Raw genomic sequence first — 5,454 nt, 5'->3', positions numbered from 1 at the left:
AGTACTTAGTAGTCGACAACAACTGCAATTAGCCGACTACTAACATCAACTAGGGTTTCAACAGTTTGGTAAGTCTTCTTCACTTGATCCTTTCAATTTCGAACTTAATCATGTCTAGATCAAAAATGCCTTGGTCTGGTCCTTCTAATGTTGTGGAAGACTATTCAATATATCTAAAAGACCATTCTTTGCTTGCTCAATTTAAAGAGTATCAAACTTTTGAAATACTACCCGGTCGATTCATTAAATTTGATGACTTTATCACTCACATATTCAGTGATTATTTTGCAAATGTTTGACTATTAGATCTATTTTTCTCTAAAAATAAAAAACAACATTATCCTCTCTTGGTCCAACTATTTTACATCAATATCACTAGACTTGAAACTAATCGACAATCGGATGTTCGTAACACTCTTATGAAATGAGTTAAAATCAATTTAACTCCTAAGAAACTAGGAAAATTTTCAAAATTCCTTATCAATGTGTTAGTCTTCCAAATATAAAATGACGGATGAAAATTTAGTTTCAAATTACATTTTCCTTCCCGGACATGGCAAACCACTAAATCACTCTAATAAACTTAGGACTATCCCTAGGTTCATCGCTCGAATTCTTACCTACAATTTATTTCCGAAAATGGGGAGTTTTTATTTTATATCACTTAACTTAGCCAATGTCCTATATACAATTATGGCTAATATTAAAGTGAATTGGGCTGAGGTTTATTATGAAAATCTTTTAGTTCTACCTAAGGGATCTCTTCTATTTGGAGCCTTTCTAACTAGAATTTTTTAGGCTTTTCATGTCGAACTCGAAACTAAAAATTCTATGATTCGTTCCATCGACCTCTTTAATTCTAATGCCTTAACTCAGATGAAATTAACTAACTTTGAAATTAACCAAGACGAGCCTATACAAGAACCAAATCCCCAAGACATACCATAATCATCTCATGAAGCTGGACCCTCTAAATGCCACATTCCACCACCTATGTAACCTGAACCTTTGTGCTTTTCTGATGCACAATATTACACTTTGTCTGCTCGTATTCTTGAGTTGGAAACTAGACAACGAGCACTATATTCTCAGAACTCATGCATTTTGAAGAATCAAGAAGAGTTAAATAGCAAGTTCGAAACTTTGGATATGAAGATTAATACTTTGGATATGAAGTTTGATACATTGAATATGAAGCTTAGTTCATATTTCCAAGGAAATCAACCTCCACCAGGACCTTCAAGTTTGAAGACTTTGCATGCATCATAGAGCACTTGGTCTAGTTTCGGTTTGTATATAATTATGTCAACAAAACAATTAAGTCCTTAGATTGTTTGTTTGTTGAATTATGTGTCAAAAACTATGTACTAGTTGTTTGGTGTGCTTAAGATTTGTGTAATGCGTTGTAAGTTGCTACTAAGTTTTTATGTTGCTACTATATTGTTTAGTATTCTAATGCTTAATGCGTTATGTTATCATGCTTAGTATAATCATGCTTAGTGTGTTAGAAAAATTTCCTATATGTTGGTGTTCATGAGCTATATATATTCTAAACATATTGTGACGATGGGAATCATCGAACTTTTGGTCTTTATGGCAAGTCTTTGCCTTCAAATTTGGATGGGTGAAGTAATGGACTATGTTCGTAATTTGGATAATCTTTTTGAAGTATTAGCTCATGAAGAGAAAATAATTGCATGTTTAGGTTATATGCTTAATTCTTTTTGTTAATGACAAAGGGGAAAAATGGTATTAGAATGTTATGCTATTCTATGATATAGACTTGAATTGTAGACTCTAATATGCTTTTATGCAGGGGAAGTAAGTATATAATGCTTATAAATGTTTATTTCTTTTGTTATATACTTACATGTGCATAAAGTGTTTGTCATCATCAAAAATAGGAAGAATGTTGGATATCATGTCCCCATGATATAGTTTTAATGATAACAATTTATTCACTATGCGTATTATTATGCACTAACATATCAATGCAAATATCAACTTCAAATAAGCTCAAGATATGTGAACAAAAGTGCAAGATGAGCTCAAGGCAATATGAAGTAAAGAAGATGAAGTGCTTAAACATATACAATGTAAATTTTATATTTTCTTTACATAGAATTATTGTACAAGCCTTGATCACTCACAACACATACACGCACATAGTGTTTAGAACACACTAACACATGCTTAGTGTGTTGGTTAACAATAGAAATCTCCTATATTAATCATTAGAGTTTGTAGTTAAAGAATTAGTCTCAAAATACTTCATTTATATCATTTTTACCCCTTAGTAGTCGACCAATAAGATTTGTAGTCGACTACATGTACACTGTTTGAAATATTAAGTTTTTATTATTTAACAGTGTAGTCGACTATAGACAATAGTAGTCGACTACTCATGCTATAGAACTAATTTCAAGTTTCTATCAAATAACAGTGTAGTCGACTACTTAAGACTTAGACAAATTTTCAAGTTTCTGTAAAAATACAGTGTAGTCGACTAATAACTATATGTAGTCGACTACTAAGGTTAAATTTAAGTTTCAAGTTTCTGTCAAATTACAGTGTAGTCGACTACTGGACAGTATAATCAACTAATAAAAGTTGAATCTGAATTACAGACTTTCTGTGTTTATAGAGTAGTCGACTAATGACCAGTGTAGTCGACTACTAAGAAAAATCCTGACTTCACAGAGTCTGTTTGAACTCAGTGTAGTCGACTACTAGGAGTTATAGTCGACTACAGAGACAATTTTTTCTGACATTTTAAGTTTAAATTTATGACTGTTTATAGCCATTTTTGATCCGTTAATTGGTTTAAAACATGTCTTTTAAGGGCTATAAATAGGTTAGAAGTTTAGAAATTTGCACCATTCATTCCTATCTATAAGCTTTAACATTTGTGCATTCTCAAGAGTTCTAAAAAGTCAGTTTTTTGCTAAGTGTTGAGAAAACTAAAATCTGAAATAGCCTTTGATCTTCAATACATATGCAAAGTATTAAGGCATTTTTCAGAGATTAAAAAGTTCCTAATGCCACTACAACACATCACTACATAATCAAGGCTTATAGGAATTGTGTTGTCAATTTCAAGAAAAGTTCTCTCGGGTGTGAGAGTTGTGATCTTTTGGTAAAGAGATTGTGTGCAATTTGTATGGTCTTGCAAATTGGTCAGGTTTGCTTTTTGATTTTGTAATAGTTTTCAAAATTATAGTGGAACTCTCAAGCGGGATTTGCTTAGGGACTGGATGTACATCGGGGTTTTTTGCTAAGTGTTGAGAAAACTAAAATCTGAAATAGCCTTTGATCTTCAATACATATGCAAAGTATTAAGGCATTTTTCAGAGATTAAAAAGTTCCTAATGCCGCTACAACACATCACTACATAATCAAGGCTTATAGGAATTGTGTTGTCAATTTCAAGAAAAGTTCTCTCGGGTGTGAGAGTTGTGATCTTTTGGTAAAGAGATTGTGTGCAATTTGTATGGTCTTGCAAATTGGTCAGGTTTGCTTTTTGATTTTGTAATAGTTTTCAAAATTATAGTGGAACTCTCAAGCGGGATTTGCTTAGGGACTGGATGTACATCGGGGACGTGGAACCAGTATAAAAGCTTGTGTTTGTGATTGTAAATTTCTGTGATTGTTGCTATCTTTCTTGCAATTTATAATCTACTTTACAAATATTTTAAAAGAACATTATTCACCCCACCTCTAGTGTTTTAGTGTGGATTAGATCAGATCCTACAGATGATTGATGACTTATTCGACCAGTTACAGGGAGCACAATATTTCTAAAAGATTGATCTTCGATCTGGTTATCACCAGTTGCGCGTATGGGAGATGAATATTCCCAAGACCGCATTTTTGACTCGGTATGGGTCCTTTGAATTTCTTGTCATGTTATTTGGAGAAACTAATGCACCCGCAGTGTTCATAGATTTGATGAACCAGGTTTTTCGTCCGTATCTAGACCAGTTCGTGATTGTTTTCATCGATAACATCCTCATCTACTCGAGGTCGGAGGATAAGCATGAGCAGCATCTTCATTTGGCACTGCAGACTTTGCGAGAGCATGATTTGTATGTGGAGTTTAGCAAATACGAGTTTTGGCTTTCAGATGTCAGATTCTTGCGCTACATCATTAGCAAGGAGGGTATTGCAATTAATCCATCTAAGATTGAGGCAGTTCTTGATTGGGAGCCACCGAAGACAGTTACAGAGATTCATAGCTTATTAGGGCTTGCTGGTTATAGGAAATTTATCCAGGAATTTTCTAAGATTGCTACCCCACTGATGCGCCTTACGAAGAAGGGTGTTTAGTTTGTTTGGGGGCCAGAGTGTCAGAATGCCTTTGAGATTTTAAAGGCCAAGTTGACTACCGCACCCATGTTGGTTATTCCGAGTAGTGACAAAACTTTATTTTCTACATAGATGTGTCATTGTCAGGACTAGGAGGCATTTTGATGCAGAATCAGAGAGTGGTTTCTTATATCTCATAATAGTTGAGGACTCACGAGCAAAACTACCCCACTCATGACTTGGAGTTGGCAGCGGTGGTCTTTACACTTAAAGAGTAGAGGCATTATCTTTATTATAAAACCCTGTAATTTTGGATATATTATGATAAATAATAATAAATAAGTTATATCATGATAAATATCATTTATTAATGGTTGAGTATGCTAGGAATTGATTTGAGATCGATTCAATGTATATATGTGAATAAACGAGTGTAAACATGCTAAAAACCATGCACAGACACAACTGTTAGTCAATGTGCATTCTGGTAGGTCGATTGGCCTAGGCCGATCGGTCGATCGATGATACCTGACCTGTAATATCCCAAAAATTTTCTATTGATAATGAGACTATATTATGAATATTAAGTTACAAAGGACTTTTATGCAAAGAAAGAAAGTACTAGATATAGCAATAAATTTAAATCTGCCGAGGGGTTTGTTGGAAATGGAAAATTGTTAAAGGGTTTATTGGTATTAATGGAAAACTAATAAATAGAGGAAAACCCTAGTTGTTGACTTTTGAGAAGCCGTAGAAAGAAACGACAAGAGAAGAAAACAAAAGACGGCAAAAGAATAGCAAAAGAAGAAAAAAAAATTATTGGATCCGTGCGTTGAAAGAGAGTGAGCAATGGTTGTTTGCACGATAATGAAGGTATGTCTATTGGTGAAAGAATAATCTATGAATGTATTAGGGTTTGGTTTGAATTTTTATGTACAATCAATTAACTTGGTTTTATTTTGTGGTCGGCCATGGTTAATGCTCTTGATAGCATGCAACACCTTGCTGCTGTTGTTTTTTCTTCATTGCTTTTGTCATGAAAGTCAATTGTTTCTTAGCCTAACATTCCAGACCAAAGTTTCTAATATAAAAATAAATTAACCTATATATATATATATATATATATATATATATATATGGATGCCTAGT

The 5,454-nt window shown here is 33.5% G+C and overlaps 1 long non-coding RNA gene across 1 annotated transcript in view; it reads left to right on the top strand.

Moving 5' to 3' along the window:
- LOC109849623 overlaps positions 5,053-5,454 on the top strand; it is a 1,919-nt gene continuing 1,517 nt past the window's right edge. Inside the window, exon 1 of the long non-coding RNA XR_002249183.1 lies at positions 5,053-5,178. This is a non-coding gene — a long non-coding RNA (uncharacterized LOC109849623). The remainder of the gene's footprint in view (positions 5,179-5,454) is intronic.

Source organism: Asparagus officinalis, chromosome 7 (assembly GCF_001876935.1).
Source record: "Asparagus officinalis chromosome 7, Aspof.V1, whole genome shotgun sequence".
Lineage (NCBI taxonomy): Eukaryota > Viridiplantae > Streptophyta > Magnoliopsida > Asparagales > Asparagaceae > Asparagus > Asparagus officinalis.
Note: the sequence above shows the minus strand (reverse complement) of the source record. Positions and strands in the feature narration are given on the sequence as shown.